Below are 19,526 nucleotides of genomic sequence, written 5' to 3' on the forward strand. Positions count from 1 at the left end.
TCCATCTGAATTAGCCCTGCTGCTCTGTGGAGAGCTCTGCCTAAGTTTGCTCAGAAGGCGAGGCACAATAGTGTTTTAGGCCTCCTGTAAGATGATAGAATGCCAGTTCTAAACACATAATGCATAAGTGGTATTAGTGTGTCAATTAAAGCAACACAAAACAAACAAAAGGTTTGTGAGTTCTGTAAACAAGAAATTCAAGTTTTGCAGTCAGAGTTAATCTTGCAATGTTGTGATTGCATGTTTTTGTTTTCTCAAAAATGGCTGTGGTACCAATGGTATCATATAGTATGGGAAACAGCCTTATTAGAAAAACTAACCAACAAACTGAAACTGACTTGGGGACAAATAGAAGAAGACGCCTTCACCCAAATATGGTTACCCTTTATCACATACACAGCCCAACAAGACAACAACAAGAACCCGCCATCAGCATTCGAATCAATCTGGCTAACCTGATCCAAAAGGACACACACACACACCCCACTCACACACGAAAACAAGGTTCACCACAGCCAATCACAAACAAACAACCACACCCTAGGCCAACCCCAACCTCTCTCACCACCAAAGGAATACAAGCGAATAGTAAAGAGAAACCGCACAAGCAACTCTGACACAAAACCCCACACATACAATAAGTAGAATAGAAGCATTGCCACCCAGCCCCACCCCACTCACCATTCCCCACTCCACCTCTTTCTCCCAATGCAATACTAATGTCTCAACAAATGAAACTGATCTGTAGAAAATGTAACTTGAAAAAAGAGACATTGCACATACTTTTGTAAACCAAGAAATCTTTAATAAAAATATACTAAATAAATAAAAATGGCTGTGGTGTCCTGCTCTTCCAGGAGCTCAAAATCAATAGGGTTCTCTTATTTTATCCATCTTGGACCTATGAAACTGTATAGTTGGCAAAGCTGAGAGATACTGACCTCATCCCGTGAGCTTCAGAAACCTGGGTTTCTCCATCCCAAGGCAAGAACACTATCCACTCTACATCCGTGCTTACTCTGATTGAAGTATTTCAGTCGGCTCAGTTTTTAGATGATTTAGGGAAGCTCTGGATTTTTAGGAAGGAAAGATATACCAATAACAGACTGTTGAGGCATGTTCAGGTACTTGCCTAAATCTGCAAGCTCCTGTTTGTGGACATGCAAAGCCCACCCCCCAACTTGCCTCTGGGTGCGGTCCCATTGCTAAAAACCTGACAATCCCCAGGTTAAGCAGGGAAGATCTGCAGGAGGAGGCTTCTATCCAAGTTCACCGGATCATCAGTAGAGTCCTCTGTGTGACTGGGAAACCTCTGCAGGGCAGAAGCCTCTTGCAGACCTTTTCCTGTTGAACATGAGGACTGAGGGGGACTGAGGGGGGAAAGCATGTGAGAGCATTTGGGTGGGGCTTAGGGCCCAGTTGCCCTCTTCCACTCTTTGAGCATGAGCATGCTTAACCTTCAGTGATGGTGAGGTTTGCATTCTACTATAACCAGAAAACTTCAATGATCTCCCTCCCTGGGCAATAAGACCTCAAATACCCTGCTGTGTGCACTCTTCAAGTGTTTTTGCCTGGCTGGGATGTGTTCTGGAACTGGGTTGATGCCTCTTGCATGCCTTGATGGAGGATGCAGAAGTTGGTGGGTATGCAGAAACCTCTGACCTCTATTTCAAGGCACGCCTGTTGCTCCACCCACTTTTGCCTCTGGCCCTGCCCACTTCTGGGAATACAACACTTGAGCTGAAAAATGGAATAAATTGCCATGTGAATGCAGCCAGAATCTTTTAACCTTTGAGGCCTGCTGCCACTCTGAGAGTGATGCCCAAGCTGATAGCCAAGAGGAAACCCATTTCAGTTCACAAATAGTTTGTGTAAACTAACTGAGGGTTTGGAAGCCCTTTTAAAAACCAGGTCCCTGCCAGCACAAAAGGAACCGGCTGACTCCAGGGGCTGCCTGTTCCCTGTCATGTTTCCATGCCAGTCATTGCAGGTTCTGGCCCCCCAGGACTGACATGGTGTCTCACCCAACGCTCTCGCATTGCTCCTGGTAATTCTGCCTTCAGAAGGTACTGTCGAATCGCTGATGCTGAAACATGATTTCCAGATGTTTTTCCTGATTTACATGAGGCAGTGCATCCGGGAATAATGCTACAGCAAAGCAGGTTAGTGAGCGAGGCTACAGATGAAAGCTGGAGGGGCGGAGAACAGCGGAGAGGCCCTGGAAAATTTTAATGCAAATGTCTTGAGGAGAGAAGCACTCAAACACCTTTGAAAACAGTATTAAAATTCAACTTGCAGACTCAGGGTACTTACACATGCTCATAAATAATATTATATTATTATATTACACACATACACATGCATATTGGGTGGGAAAGCTCAACCAAATGGGCAGAATGTGGCCCTCTGGGTCTCCCTCTCTGGCCCCTGGGAATTTCCCCAGGCCACAGCCCCTCTGCAAGCCACATCTCTCACTGGCCCTGTTCTATGCCCACCTCAAATGCTTTTGCTTGACTAAAATGGGTTCTTGAAATGTAATTATGCTTCTTGTTTGCCTGCTTGACAGTGTAGGGGGTGTGTGCTTATAGAAGCTTCTGACTCTTACATTGCTAACTTCTGCTACCTCTGATACTGTAGCCCACTTTTGCCTCTTGCCCTGCCCATGACTGACATGTGACCCCTGGGCCATTGACCAAGAGGCAATGTGGCCTTTGAGCTGAAAAAGTTCCCCCTCTATCTAGCTATCTGAGACAAATAAAAAAGTGAACAGTGATTCTGAATTGTAGTTCTGTGGTGGGATAGAAGTCTCCTAACAACATTTAAATTAGTGGTTCACATTGATGCCGTTCTGAAAGGTTCAGTCCACCATCTTGATTCTAAATGTCATCCAATTGTATCTAAACATAGATGAAACCCAGTCCTTGATTTCAGGACCCATCATGCAAATTTTGCTGACAATATCTAAAGTGGTGTCTACATGCATTGCGAACACACAATAACTTTCCAAAATATATAGTAGATATTAGGAACATTAGCCAAACATAAGTCGTAATTAAATAATCCACCGATAAGAAAAGAATGGGCATCATTCATGGTATTGAACTGAATTCTACAAATGAGGAAAATAAATAAATCTAAATTGCATTTTCCTGAAGGTCAATAAATTAAGAGTATACTCTCCTGAGCATTGCTAAAAACGCACATCATTAGATAGATGACTATATTAGCAAATGACAGCCAGAGAAGTGGTTACGCTATCCATGGTCAAATTAGGGCTAACTTGTCTTCTCTTATCCCTAAGTCTGATTTTGCATGTTTCATTTTATGAATCCCTGGAGAGGGACCAATTTAGTTCTAATTGTACTTTGCTTTCCCATTTAAATGATTAACTCTTTTTCAAATGTGGCTGTTTTTAATAGATATCACAATCTTTATACAGCTGGAAGCTCTTCTTTTTCTAATGTAGATTTTTCCCCCTGCCTGCAAAAGCTTTTCCTTTAAAAAATATTGCACATTTTGCGGTTCTCCTGAAAACCATGTTTCCGATTACACGTTATAATTATTTTCAAACTATATTTTTTGAAAAGAAAAAAAAGCTATTTTATAGCAATCGTCAGGTGTGCCAACTCTAAGGAGCAGAGGTGCCATCAGCCCCTTCAATATTCCCTAGCAGGGGGTGCAGCCCACCCAATACTGAGGGAGCAGTGGAGGCCGATCCGCCAAGCTGAGCGTGGTGCAGCATCAAAGCTAGTTATATGGCTCCCATGGCACAACAACCACAGATTATGAGACTGGGAGCCAAACAAGGCATTGTATATAAATTTGCCTCCCTCCTGCATTCTGACATCACAAGATTCTGCATTTCCTTGCCTGCTAGTCTCCCTCATTGGTCTCCACTGGTGAGGTGGGGCAACTCAGAACTTCATGACACTGGAAGTTCCCACTCAATTTTATAGAGAGGAAGGGAATCTAGCTGCATGGTTTCCATTTCCACAATATTAGATTCAAAGGTGCCCTGTACATGCAGATAGCCTCTTCCACTCATGGAAGGCTGGTTTCACACCAGTAGAAGTGTGGGGTAGAGCCATCCTCCCAATACCAGTGCCTCTGCTGATTACCTTGATGGAACTGGAACAGAGCAAGGTAATGGCAAGCTCAAGGCTGCATGATTGAACTGATGGGACTGCCAGATGGGTGGCGACTGTTCTGCCAGGGCAAACACACCACTTTGACCTCACCACGAGCCCTGCCCTATCCAGTCCTGTCAAGCAAAGCAGCAGCAGTGTGGATGGGTCTGCCTCTAGCTTTTCACACTTTGGCCAAGAGTGTCGAGTGAGAAACCAAAACCAAATGAAGATGTTACTGCATCAGCGATGCAAGAAGCTCTTGCAGTCTTTTGTGCCAACAGAAATGCAGAACCTACATATTATAGCTCTTTGGGAATTCAGTCTGAACGCTACCTTATTCAATCTGGTGCACTCTAGATGTTTTGGACTACAACTCCCATCATCCCTAATCCACATCTATTTCTGGCTGGGGCGGATGAGAGTTGTAGTCCAAAGTACCTGGAATGATGCAATCTTACAGGAGGAATGGGCTGCCCTAATGTTTACTTTCCTTCCATTTAGTTCTTTTCAGTGGTGGCTTCCTACTTCTGGAATGCTCTCTATGTGGAAGATCACTGGGCTCCAACAATTACATATCTTTAGACATTCCTTTTTAATCAGGCCTTTGGTTTTTTACTATCTGTGGCTTTTTTGTGTGGATGGGAAGTTTTAACATAGTAGTGGGGTTCTGGGCTGGTTTAAATGTATGCATGTATTCATTTTTTGCTTAAATGATTGTAAGCTGCTTTGAGATGCTGTGTCAAAAAAAAGTGACTAATAAATTTAATAAATAGTTATAATCATAGCCCATTGACTTGCCCAAGACCACCCAACGACAAGACTTGTCTTCAGGACTAAGTCCAACAGCTTCTATCCTACAGACTTTTTTACCTTAGCATCAGTAGCAGAGTGTGTGTATTAGTGAGTGTGTAGGATCAGGGCCATTGTGTTTTTATATGCATTGTTACATATCTTTTGCATCAAGTACAGAAACAGTTGAAGGCAGTGTTTATATCGACCCTGCAGAACTATATACAATATCTATTGTAACTCCTAAACCTGAAATGGATTTAAGCTTGGGTTGAATTAGGATGGTTGTGTGCATGTGTGTGTGTGTGTTCCTGCTGACTATGATATCCCTGTAGAGCAGGTTTTCCCACTACGAATATATTTGCCCCCTCCTTTTTCCCTTTCTTTCAGAAGCTATAAAAAAACAGCTTTATCTCTAAAGAGCAAATAACACCTAGTACTCCTAACAGATGCCAAGAAATGTGTCTGTTTTGATTTTTTGAAAATCAAAATTCAACTGTGTTCAATAAAATTCAGAAGCCGTTTTCCTCTGTGGAAATTAAAGAAATCCAAGGAAGTGTAGGAAGATAGCGACCTTCCTAATTAAAGCTGTAGCAACTGCAGGAATCCAGTTTTTACAACCACCTCGATCTCGCTGTGCCGAGAACAAAGCCATCCCCCATTAATATTTTATTTCCCCCTTTCTTCCACTCTAACAATGCTCTGTGTTCTGTGTGAGCTCTGGAAAGACATGCAGAGCTATGTTAATTATGGCTTAAATAATTGACACTCTGATTGTGTTGTAGCTTCAGAATTGTATGTGGCGTGTCACTAGTTCTACACATAATTACATCTATTCACTGCCACAGTTATTTTGCCACTTACAGCATCGTCTACAGTTGTGGGCCCTGTGGAATCTTACATGGAAACACAGAAGAACTTCTCCACCAGACGACCTTCAATGGCTTTGGGGTAGTTTTTAAAAATATGGTTGACGGCCAGTAATGAAAGTTTGCAAACTTGTCAGTACCAGTCGGTTAATTTTCCTGGATCAACTATGAATAAAATGTAATTGGATATAACCCACAATGCTTAGGCATGTGCCTTGTAGTAGACGCAATATGGCCTCATCCATTTGATAGTGGATAGGGTCATTATAAATGTCCTTTGGAGGGAATTTATTCATTAAATACTTTTATTTTCTTACATTTATCATATGCTCTAACATTTCCCGAGAGGAAACCCACCACCACCACTTGCCTGCTTGCCACCTGCCACCTTATCCTGACCAGCTCCCTCTCTCTCTCTCTCTCTCTCCCTCCCTCACCCCCCCCACTCTCTCCACCACTGCCTGTGGGTTATAGCCTGTGGTTACAGGCAAAAACCATGGCAGAGCAGAAGTGGCAGCCACAGAGTCAGAGTCCACATTGCACCAGAAGTGCATCATCATGCTTCTGGAAAAGCTAGTGGCCTGGGCCTGGGAAGCAGGCAGATGCCATGGTGCAGCAGTGGCAGTGTTAGCCCAAACAGTACATTGGGAGTTACTTTCACAAGCTGGGGCAGCTTCTGTAAATCCTGTCCCAGTAAAAATGGGACAGTTGAGTGGCATGCATGTATATATTACCTTTCTTGCAATATGGACCTCACATGTGGTTCCCAGGTGGTTTCCCATTACAAGGCTGACCAGGGCCAGACCTGCTAAGCTTCTGCAAGGTCATAAACCCATGTGCCTCCAGACCATACCCTGGGGAAATGAATTCCCCAAGCCACTAAATTTTAGATTCTACACATTGCTGGGTCATTAAGAACAACTAGAAGAGCTAGTCATAGTTTATCAAATCCTTCTGTTTTGGAACTCATCACTCTGGTTTGGCTGAGTCATTCTGAGGCCTTGCTATGCCAAGGCATTCCTGAGGCACCACAACAGAGCTACCTCTTTTTTGTTTCTCAAGGAAGCTCTTCAGTCAAGATGGCTGTTGTGCAAACACAGCTTCCAGTCAAATGTTTGTCCATTAAATGCTAACTAAATAAGAAAACATGGTTTCCTTGTGGATGTTTCTCCATAAGAACTAACACTGCTTATGAACAATTAACTACGTACATGCAGACGCATACCTAGGGAAGAATCTGTATCAGTGCCCCCATCAATAAACTGTATCAATGCCCCCTTGCCCCCCCAAAAAAAACACTTTACTGCAATGCCACATTAGAAATTCCTACATTTTATGTGACCTAGGTACTCAAAGCACAAGAGCAGCTGGTATTGCTGGTATTCCCAGTGTGAAAATAGCTTTTGTCAGTTCTCTGCCTTGCTTTCCAGGCAAGGACCACTCATTGTTCCAGTTCCAGAAGGCTAGGGATGCTCATACAAGATCTCACAGAAACTCGGATGGCCCTACAAGATCTCACAAGAGCATCCCAGAACCAATGGGTGGAGTAGACCTTGATCACCATCAAAGCAGAGAGCTGGGAGGGTGGGATGTGTTTGGAAAACCTGGGACAAAACAAGTTTTTAAGCTTGCATTTAATTTGTGGGATATCAACCAGCTGGCCTTCAGCTGCATATGGTTGAATTGTGCAAGTTCAAGGCACATAACAGACGCTCGTGCTGTATATAAGTTTTAGTTCTGTTTTATTCTATATTGTTCTTGTATTTGATGTGCATCACCCTCAGCTCTTTCTGAAGTAGGGTGATTATAAACAAATACAAAACCAAGTACAAAATATTTAGAAAATGGCAGCTCTTGAGAAGAGATAGCAAGAGAAACAGTGAATCAATATTTATGAAATACTTTTTAAGCCATCTCATAAATTTCATGATAAATTGTTTTTATCATACAATATTAATCCCTTCCTGTGTCCTCAGAGCAGATAGGTCCCAGTACATGAAACTACCAGATCATGTCTGCTCTCGCCATTACTCTTTAAATGCCACAAATGCTGACAGTTTTGCTTTGTCCAGGGAATAATACTATTTGTGATCCCAGGAGGTTTTCTCCATAAGCATATACAAGCAATTTCCTCCCCACCCACCCCCAACCTCTCTGGACCTGATAATATGACTTCTAAAATTCAGCATTTTGTGATGCATCTTAGAACAGAACAGGACTTGAGTGAACAGCGCCCTTCCCAGCTTCCTCTTTGTCACAGTAGTAAGCTTTGGTGCCTGGCTGCAGGGAAAGGGCAGCTGAGAAAGAGGTTGGGGTGGGAAGTAGTGATGGACAGAGAAGATATTGAGCACTCTCATCTGTCAATTCCACCCTGCAAATACCTCTGCATTAGCCAGTGATGTAGTTGGGTAGTTTTAGACTCTGGACTGAAAGGTGTTGGGTTACATCCAATGTTAGTTCTATTCAGTGCAGGCCTATTAAAATTTATGGACAGAATGAATGTGAGTGTATTAATTTCAATGGGTCTACGATGAGTAGAACTTAGTTGGAGACAACTTCTTTATGTTTCTATTATCACACACACACACACTTTGCATGGTTATTTTTTTTACTTCAGTTCAAAAAGTGATAAGCTGTCTTTGGGATTCCTCCTGGTCATGCTGCTGAGTGGAGTCTTGGACTTTGGTCCTACCCTGACAGTACCCAGAGAACACAGTTTTGGAACTGCATTATTGCCATGTAACCTGTAGCTTGCTGGCTTCTTGTGGGCATCTGGTTGGCTCCACTGATAACAGGATGCTGATCTAGATGGGCCTTTGCCTTCTTCCAGCAGAACTCTTCTTATGTTCTTATGTTCTATTCTTTTGACTGGTCTATGCCAAAAGGGCGTATTATGAGTGATTATGAGTTATTATGAGTGATTATGATTATGAGTGATAATAAACTGATTCTAGGGATGTTTCTTCCCCATGAAGATTACAGCATTGTCCAGCTATTCACCAGGTGTTATTTTGATTTGCTATGTGGTGTACACAGTCTACAAGGATCTCTAATTCTGCTAATTTGCAATACACACACATGCTCTCTCTCACACACATGTAATGAAGATAGTCATGAACCACAAAACTGTACTATAGCAGAGGCCTTGGTGAAATAAAGACACCAACTGATATTGGATTTCCACTCCTCTTAAGTCTTGTCGTTAAAAATCAACCCTGATCTTGCCATAAGCAAAGTATCCACCTGCTGCATAATTGATAACAATTGATTAAACACTTGGTAGAACACCTATTAATGAAAATTTAATGTTGAGAAGGACCCCCTTGTTTTAAAGGTAAGAATGAAGTTCAAAAACTCTCCAGTAACTCTTGGAAAGAAGCTTTTCATGGATAACTCCCCCTCCCCACCCCCCACAGAAAAAGAATTCTCTTTCTACCCCAATTCAGTGCAACAGCAGAAGCAACTCTATAGTATATACTGGCAAATTTGCTACCTATAGCCAAACAATAGAAATTGATGGCATCCATCTGGCACAAGACACAATGAAGTACACCTCCGGGGGTCAAGTCAACCTCAAAGTGACCTTCCAGGGACGTAGGTCTGCACAGTATGTATGGAGTTCCTGGACTACCCAGATGAATGTCTTGGCCTCACTGATGTGGTCCAAAAGAAAGCAGAGTGATGCGTTTGGCACCAGCTTGGCTGCAGGAGTTGCTGGAAGGAGGCATGCAAGGTGCTATCCAACCATCTTAGGGACTCCACTCCAGATTTGTGTAGGGTTCACTCCTTAGCCTTTTCTTCTCCCAATGATACCCTTCAAAGCCATGGAGGTTTAGGATGACAGTTCCCTTCTCCTAGGTGGGCTACTTTCACAGATTGATGAGGCCCATCCGCTCATAACTTCTCTCTGCAGCATGTGCAGAATCTGCCTAATCCAGCTGTCTCCTCTTATGGTGTTCTGTAGGAGCTGACAAACACTGCCACCCCCTGGACCAGATGTCAGTAAGAAGGTGAGGGGGTGGAGGATGCAGTGGCAGAGCTTCATGCTCCGGCACTGGGGAGTGGAGAACAGGTGGGGGCATGGCGCACTGCCTGCAGGGGCGTGGCACCCAGTGCGGGTGGGGGGACAGCCGCAATGGCACCCCACCGGGATCACGCTGCCGAGGGCAGTGTGCTCCCCCTGCCCCTCTTCCTCCGCCAGTGGGAGGATGGCTGGGGGCAGACTGAGGTTGGCAGTGGCATCCAGAGGTGCCAACTTGAATAAAATATTGTGGGGGCCCAGATAAGCCCATCCTGCATAATCGACCGCATGACATTTATGTGGAATCATTTATACATCATTTATACACATGACACACACCATTTGAATGGGAACGCCCATCAACTTTGTGGGAGCCAAGCCCCACAATATTTTATTTTGGCCCCTAGAAATTGGTTCCTATGCTGGCATCCTAAAACCTTCTCATCACCTGCATATTACGAAACATGCAAAATAATTGTGATGATGATGATAATGATGTTCCCACTGGCCATACCAAAATCTAAATGTATTAGTTTGGGAATATTTTATTTTAAACGATGCACAAATCAAAAATCTACTCAACAAGTAATAGCATAAAACAAGCACTGGTTCCAATTCATGAGCTGTGCACCTGCGTTGTATTCCACTCAGCTGCAGAAAAAGGCTGCCATGAATGTAGAGACAACATTGTCTTTTCTTTTTCCTCCCCCACTCCTTTTGCTACAAAAAAGTCATTAAATTTGACACGAATGGTACATTTTATAGTAATTACTCAGGAACACAAAACAAAACCTACCCAGTTTCACAATGCCTATGAATGTCCTAATGCACTGAAGATTGGTTTTTACATTCTGTTTGAAGGAAACTGATTAATTGGTTCTTTGTACCTCCAAATTGAATGCACAGTGTAACCTGGTTGTTGTTTTCTGAGCAGAGAGCCTTGGGGGATGCCAAACCTTGGACAGGAGACTGGGATGTCGAAGAGTCCCCAAACTATTGTGTGCAGCGAGCTGTAAAAAGTCATTCAGAAGAGAAACACTTTCCCATCCTTTATTTATTTGCATTGAAATATTTATCTGTGATGTGAGGCATTCATAATAGATTGTCAATCTCTTGTGCTTTGTGATGAAGCTGGGTGACTCGCTTTGTACTCAGAGCATTTTATCTGCCACAAACAATTTCATAATTCACACATTTACAATGTATAAATGATTCCTGACCTATTCCTTGTTTTGTGTTGCTGTGTGTGTGTGTGTGTGTGTGTGTGTGTGTGTGTGTGTGTGTGGGGGGGTGCTTGTTGAAAATAAATAGTCAACCCTTTAATTTTCTAAATGGGGGGGGGGGGAGAATATGCCTCACCAAAGTAAATTATTAATTTTGGAACTTGAAGATTAAAACTCAATCAGCCTTGAAAATTCATGTCTTCCTGCACTTTCCTGATAATTGAAGGAAATTATTTATGTAGCATAGATTAATATTGTTTCATGTTCTACCTGACACACCAGATTAAAATATGACTTTGAAACAGAGATGGGTAGGGACGAAAATACCCAACACGGACTGCCTTGTCCTCGAAAAGCAATGTGTCAGATCTTTGGTATGCCAGGTTGCAAAAAAAAACCAACAACAACCTACCGTAGTTCTTTGCCTTTCTTCCTCTGCTATCCAAAGTGTATGTGCAGGAAATAAAAGATGAGCAACACATATTTCCAAATAATTCTCATAATTTGAAATGTGCCTCTGGTCTCCAAAGAATGTGACCTGTGACCCACTGCTTGCTAATTTTGCTTGTGGATTCTATTTCCTACCCACCCACCGCCTTCACTGCCACATAGCAACCTGTGTTGGATCACCTTTGTTACCAAATTCCGAACACTTGTGTTTTCATCCAGAGGGTACGTCATAGCAATCCTGTAAATAGTCCTTTCCTTTTCACCATTCCATAGGGAAGTCAGAACCTTGTCAGGAGCATCAGTCATACTAGCCAGAAAATCCCCCAGAGCATACAGGAATCACTGAGCTTCCATACATCTACAGAAGTGGACCACATGAATCAACCCCTGTCCTGCCTGACTGGTTGGAACTCCCACTGTCAAGTCTAACTTCACCAGGGTATTGTCTATCCATGGCAAGTACAACACGCCCAAACACAGAACCAAAGTGCACCCTGTGGCAGAAACAAGACTGGGTGGATGCCCTGCAACAGTAGTGGCGGCTTCTCCACCCCTACCACTGTGGCTGCCTTGGGTAGTGGAGTGAGTGACAAAGCATCAGGATCCCTGTTACATCTCTTTGGCCCATGCATATTGGCTTCCTGGTGTGAAGAGATGGAAACCCTGTAAGTGACAATGATGCCCAACTCCCCACGCTATATTGTTGCTGTAATGTACATCTAGAAGGACACAACTGGGACAGGTCAGGGCCACCCAACCTACCCACCCACGTCTCTGTAATGCACACCTTGTCCATGATCAGATCATGGATGGTAGATATTTTATTTCTTCTGACCAAACTGGTCTAAGAACATAAGAGCCCTGCTGGATCCAAAGGTCTGTCCTGGCCAGCATTCTACTTCACCTAAAGACCTTTCAGATGTTTCCATGAAGCCCATAAGCAGGATATGAAGGCAGTAACCCTTCCCCACTATTATTCCTCAGTGACTAGCATTGCCTGTGGTCCCCTACTCTGGCTCAGAATGCAGAGAGCCAGCATCTGAACCACAGGACTGAGCCACACGGCACTAGACACCATGACACCTTTCTCCTTGGATATGCTTGACCACACATGTTATTTAGCTGTGTTGTGCTAACTGTGAGAGGGCATCACCACTGCTATGTGAGGTCTGATCCCATCTACATGGAAGTCAGGTTGTGCAGGGGTGTGTGGGGGGGGGGGATCTTCCAGTCCCTATGCTACTGTTTGGAAAAGAACAGAGGGAGTTTTAGAGAGCCACAACAATGCTGTAGAATGGAGCATGAGAGGTAAGGGCACCGAATTTTAGCATCATGCAGGTTGTCACTGAAATGTGGAAGCCCGAAGTCTGCATTGAAAAGAGAGTGGTTCTGGGCAGGTATCGGGTATCTACAACTTTGTGAACAGCTGACCCATGTGGCAAATCACCAGGATTACAAGTTAGAGCATCACCCCTGGCCATTGAAACAGATCTGAGGGACTCTATGGTTCCTTAGATGTCATAAGAACATAAGAAGAGCCTTCTGGATCAGACCAATGGTCCATCTATTTCAGCATCCTGTTTTCACAGTAGCCAATCAGATTCCTATGGTAACCCAATAACCTGTGGTATTCAGAAGTACTACTGCCTCTAGCTGTGGAGGCAGAGCATATAGCCATCATGTTGCTGAACTCCAACTTCCATCAGCCAGAGCCACCATCAGCAATGGTTGGAGATGGTGGAAACTGAAGTCCAATAACTGCTAGAAGACAACAGGCTTCCCATCATGTCAGAAAAGAGTACCTAGGTTAAAGTGGATTTACCATTCCCAGTCATTGGCTGTGAAGGGTTCTGGTTTTGTCTGGAACCTTGTCTCAACAATAAATCTTTCCCAGCTCTTCGTTTGCTATTACTTTTGCCTTGCTCGTTGGCCAGAACTCCTGGCTCTGATCTCTGGTTAGATTCCTGACTCCAAGTTCCTGGTTCTAACTTGATGACAGTCCACAACCTAGCTAGGACCAATTTTAAATGTTTGCCTTATTATCTGTAAACAAGCTAAGCTTATGATCTTCAGGCATTGTTGGATCCTCATCATTCCTGAAAACTAGCCATGGCAGAAGGAGCTGGTGGGAGTTGTACTCCAAAGCAACTGGAGGGCACAGCGTTGGGGAAGGCTACTGCCTATACTATTTCTCATTCTCTGGCATTTGAGATTCTTGCGGCTGCAGAAAGGCAATTAACGAGTGTTAATTGGCAAGCAAACCTGATTTGATTGTATTTTTATTCATACAGTAGAACAAACAGATAAATAAAATTAATTGAATCTAAATCTGTGCATTGTAGAACTCAATTTCCTGGCCTGAACATTTCCCATTTGCAAGTGTAAATTTTAAAAAACACAGGGAAAAAACCCTGCATAAATAGGACATTTAATTATTTATGCCCAAGACCCTTAAGTTGTCATTAATTAGCAATTTAAAATGACTTGATTAACACATTAACCCTATTTTAGGGAAACCTTTAAAAGACGCATCTGAACATGCTCTTCAATTTCTTTTTTTTAAATGTGATTTTGTTATTTTAACACACATACGCACACAAACATTTCTTAATGCCTTTCATCTGTTAGATTACTATGTCCTATCAGACTTTCTGGAACGTTTAATTATTTACTTTACAAATGCAGGATGCTGTCATGATATTTGTAAAAGAGCGAAGAGTTGTGGGGAGGGGGGAGGGATGAAACACACAATGTAGCATTATCAACTCACCCAACTCTTGATCAGACGCTGGGGTTTGTGGGTGGAAGGAAGGAAAATGAATCAGAACAAGATCAGCATAACGCTGTGCTAGCTAGATGTATACAAGAGAATATTCAATAAGCATTGGGAATAGTGTACAAAAGTAATAACATAATTTACCATTCTGTATGAAAGAGACATCTGAGAAGAGGTGGATTATTTGGTTTGTTTTCGGGGTTTTGTCCCCCTTTCCCCCTATCTGTGCTGTAGATAATGTTTGGAATCCTTCGCTGGCAGGCTCAATCTAACCAAGGAACATTTTGCATTATCTCTTTCAGAAGAAACATTTACTTATTTAATGATCGGTTATTTACTTTGGCTATTAATTATTCATCCGTCTCCGAGAGATTACCATGCCAAGCTGGTGCCGCTCTTATCCAATTCTCGAAGCCTTTTCCCAGGCAACCATAGCAGAGTAGATACTTGACAACTCAGCGGGGCATCCTCTCTGCCACATAAAAAGCAGATGGCGGCACTTAAGCGCTTCCGTCTCCTCGCCAACGGTTCGTTTGCCTTTGAAAAACGTTGCACAGCAGACTGAATGGATGGCTCAACCTGATGCTTTGCTTTAGTGAACAAGGAGACTGGAAAGTTAGCCAGATAGTCACAAATCTAGAAAGGGCCTTTGCGACTCCAGTATTCTTGGTGATGACTTGATTCCATGGACATCACCAGGGCTGGGCCCTGCCCACTCCATTCCCAACTGGATTGGAAGGTGAATCTTACTTCAATAATGGTGACAGAACAGCATCCTCCACAACACCTGAGGGGAACAAGATAGTTTAAAAAGACAAAACATAAAAAAGCCTGCTGGATCAGACAATTTACTTCAGAATCCTGCTCTCACATTGGCCAACCAGATTTCTGTGCAAAGCCCTCCAGCAGGACCTGAATACAAGAGCACTCTCCCCCTCCTGTGGGTTCCAACAATTGGTGTTCAGAAGCATTAGGAGTGAGTTTAACTATGTAATGCATGAAGAAGTGTGTTTTTCTATCTGACCTAAACCTTCCAACATTCAGCTTCATTGGATGCCCACAAGTTCTGATGTTAGGAACTGGTGTAGTAACCTGTGTGCCACACAACTCTGCCCTCTAACTGAGGGGAATGGCAAGGGGCTGCAGAAGAAAGGGCCAGGACAGCGCCTGTTGCTTCAGGCACACACACACCAGAATCTGCTTCCTCACTCTGCCTAATGATAGGACCAGCCCTAGAGACCTCTATGTGGAGTGGAACAATCTGAGTCACGCTTTTTCTATTTAGTCCCTATATGCTGCGCTGCTTCTGGATAGGTGGGGTGATATATTCCTTCAGAGATGCAGATTGCTAGCAAAGTCCCTTTCCCATATTGGAACCGCAGTGAGCTCTTTCTTTCAAACCCTATGAGGTTTTCTTTACTCCGTCTCCACTTAGAGAGCCATCAAGCTACTGGACTGTACCTAAGATTTGTGCTTTGTCAAAAGTGCTTAGTATCTTGGGGAGGGAAGGCTCAATGAGAGTATAGTAAGCATTCTGCCAGCATCCTAGTTTGCCTATACATGCAGACTAAGTCAAATTTCTTCCCATTCCTACTTATGGGTGAACGCATGCAAAAGTGAGATGGATCAGAAATAGACTCATTTATGAGGAGATGTCAGGGATTGAACCTAAGACCCTTTACATGCTAAGCATGAGCTCTGCAACTGAGCTATCACCCTTCCCTTTGATCTTGCTGTGTTTCCCTTGCAAAATACAGCAGCATCTAACACCAAATGCAATGTTATCAGTAAAATATTACCAGTCTGATTGCTTTGTTAAACCAATCTATGAAAATAGTTCAACTTCCCTGGTGAGAGAGAGAAGAAGAATTTTCAAAGGTCTGGAAAGTTTCATGCATCTATTCATTTTTATTTTTACTTTTGGGGAAAATTGTGTGTCTGCTTGCTTGCTTGCTTGCTTCCTTTGCTTAGGAGGATAATGAAAGTATCAGCATGTATTTCCCAAAAGACATTTCATTCCATATATATATATATATTCTAAGAAACGAGTGTCACCTCCCTGTTATTGTCACTGGGAAAAAAAATAAGAGAAACGAGGAGACAGAAAGAAAGAGAAAAAGAGAAACAACTGATATATTTTTTCCCCTTTCAAGAAAGAAAAGAAAAAGTGAATCAAAAACACACGACTTCTTGTTTTCAAGAAGAAGGGCCAAATTTTTTATATTATAGTAACAGCTTTGAGATCAGCAGCTGTGGGATTACATGGCAGAGGTTTGTAAAAAAAAGAATCAATAGCTGATGCTGTTCGGAGAGAGGAAAAGAAAGGACAGCTAACTAGACCAGATTGTAACAGTTCTACAAGCAGCCACACTGCTCACCTTACAACGGCGCAACCCTGCAAATTATTAAATAATAAATCACAAAAGTCGAACAGTCTTGGGTGGACAGAATGCGTTTGACTGCAAAGCAGACAGAGGGCTATGAATTATTCACATCTCAAGCAAAGATAAAACAGGGTGAGAAGAAATGAGAAGAATTCTTCCAAACAGGTTCTCCTGTACTGAAATATACCTTTTGATTATATATATATATATATATATATATATATATATATATATATATATAGTGTGAGTGTGTGTGTTGCGGGAAAGGTTTCGCCTGGTCCGAATTACACTTAAACTAAGAAAGATGAAGAAAAATGTAACCTAGGTTTCAACACTATAGAGGGAATGGAAAATGCTACAGTATTAATAAGTAACTTCAGAAGGAACATGCTTATAAAATATATAAAGGTTACGTTACGAGCAATTTTAAAAATGCTTCCTCAGAGCCATTGTCAAAGGGATGTAAATATATATAAAATGTACGCCAACGTTAATATCTTATGCCCAGCAAATGTTTGTATCCAACTCAAGTCACACTCAGTATAGGCCCTTGGAAATCAATGGGCATTGCTCACTAATGTCTACTGATTCTGATGGGTCTGCTCTGAGTAGAGCTCAGATGGCTATGGCCCCAAAGTTTTTTGGTCTCTTTGGAGATGGGCTAAAATTGAAGTTCTGTGCCTAAAGGAAAAACAAGCAATTGTTTGTTTCATTCAAAGGCCCTTCTTGAAAAGTGAAAGGCAAATAAAATTCAGTGATTACAAATTTGACAGGGCAGAGGAATACTTTTATTTATTAGAAAATAAGAGGAGCAGTTAGAATGTAAAACACCAGAAGAATAAAGCAGCAGAAGGGACTGTCAAAACAGTCTAGTTGAAATGGGTCCTTGAAGTATGATAATGCCTCTGGCTTGCTAGACTGTAATGGTGTGTGGGTGTTAAATATCTGACTTTTGTCAGAATGAATTTTGGAATTTAGCCTACTATACAATGGCAAGAGTTCCCCTGCTGTTCCATGTCCACTTTTGCCTTTAAGGGATGCGGATGGTGCTATGGTCTAAACCACTGAGCCTGTTGGGCTTGCCGATCTGAAGGTTGGTGGTTTGAATCCCCATGATGGAGTGAGCTCCCATTGCTCTGTCCCAGCTCCTGCCAACCTAGCAGTTCAAAAGCATGCCAGAGCAAGTAGATAAATAGGTACCATTCTGGTGGGAAGGTAAATGGCGTTTCTGTGTGCTCTGGTTTCCATCACAGTGTTCTGTTGCACCAGAAGCAGTTTAGTCATCTGGTCACATGACCCAGAAAGCTGTCTGTGAACAAAACACTGCTTCCCTCGGCCTGAAAGCGAAATGAGCACCACAACCCCATAGTCACCTTTGAAGGGGCTTAACTGTCCAGGGGTCATTTGTCTTTATTTTTACTTTTGTCCTTAGCCCTGCCCTGGGTTTCTGTTTCCTTCAAGGAATGAGGCACAACAGAGACTATTGTGTCTTTATGATATATGGTTATCTTATCTATATATGCTTTATTTACACATATACAACCTGAAAGTTTCAATGGAGGGACTCACAGCAGCAGCACCCCTGTTATGGGGCAGGGGGGGGGGACTAATGAATGCATCAGACAGAGCATCAGTATAAAAACCTGGGCTCCGCATTGCAGAGACTTGACTAGCAGCGTGACACAAAGCCAAAGGTGTGCTCCGCCACATGGTATTAAACAAGAGTATCAATGTCCATGTTCATCTTGCCAAAATAAGGCAAGAAAACCTTAATTTTCTTCAATACCAAAGAACAGACCAATCAAGAGCCATTCTTTGTGATGGCCAGCCAATCACAATCCGCATAAGGGACCTTTGAACTTTAAACCTCCTTTGCAAGCCAGCAGCCCCTACAGGGGCAAAACAGAAGGAGCAAGCATGGCTGCAGATAGCTAGATAGCTTTGCAAAGCCTGCAAAAATGTTTATTAACACCTTAGTCAATAAAACTGCAGTGGGGTCAACAAGGGACACATGCCAGTTCAAGTTTTCCATTAAGCTGGTTTGCCCTATACAATGAATGGAAAAACGTAGAAATCCACCAAAAAAAACCACAGCCAAATAAAGGATTTTATTAAACTGCAAAGGTAATAAAAATGCCATACAGCGATGAAGGGGTGGAGACCTGTGTCGTGACATCATCCCCAAAATGTGACAACATGCACTCAGGATCTCTCTCCTGGCTGTCAGATTGGGCTACACCAGACTTGACAAATGGCAAGACAGAAACTTAGCAAATCACAATACATGATACAGAAGCCCATTCCAGGTGTAGCAAGAATAGATGGCGCCAACCGATTCTAAATGACAAAAGGAAATGTATATACTTTGAAAGGTGAAAGACAGGTGTATAATCACTGCCTTGAGAGACAGGGGACATGTCTTGGTCTCAGATTTCTGCTTCTCACCACACCTCTTTTCTGACATATTTCTGACGTTTTGATGATGCTTTCTGAAATGTATTATGGGTAACTTTGTAAACTTTTAAAAGTAGATGTGTGCTTTTGGTCAGGGCTTCTTTGTTTGCTCAGGAACTGAAGCCTTGTTGCAACAATAAAGATCGGGTTCACTATCCTTTGTTTTGCTTCTTTTAACTTGGCTGCAGTCTCTGCTTGAACCTGACTGATTCAAAATGCATGGGACTAAATCCTGATGAAGTTGGGACACCCCAAGTTTTGATTTTTCCTTATCACCCCAAAACGCACCAGCTTACTGCAAAGTAGCCACGGCAGCATCCTTTCTTTGCAGCCTCTCTTGCTCTGCAGAACACTTCTCAGCTTAACTGTTCCTCCCTGCTTCATGGTTACATCATTGCCACCCCACTTCCCTAAACTAAGCCCTCTTTATATA

General features: G+C 42.8%; 1 long non-coding RNA gene across 3 annotated transcripts in view; it reads right to left on the reverse strand.

Annotated features, from left to right (window-relative positions):
- Positions 1–271: 271 nt before the first annotated feature.
- LOC309377155 overlaps positions 272–19,526 on the reverse strand; it is a 180,295-nt gene continuing 161,040 nt past the window's right edge. For all 3 annotated transcript variants that reach the window (XR_014171440.1, XR_014171441.1, XR_014171442.1), the window contains exons 2-3: positions 412–486; positions 272–362 (exon numbers count right to left, since the gene is read on the reverse strand). This is a non-coding gene — a long non-coding RNA (uncharacterized lncRNA). The remainder of the gene's footprint in view (positions 363–411; positions 487–19,526) is intronic.

The sequence above is a fragment of the Podarcis melisellensis genome (genome assembly GCF_964234715.1).
Source record: "Podarcis melisellensis genome assembly, chromosome: 8".
In the NCBI taxonomy this organism is placed as follows: Eukaryota; Metazoa; Chordata; class Lepidosauria; order Squamata; family Lacertidae; genus Podarcis; species Podarcis melisellensis.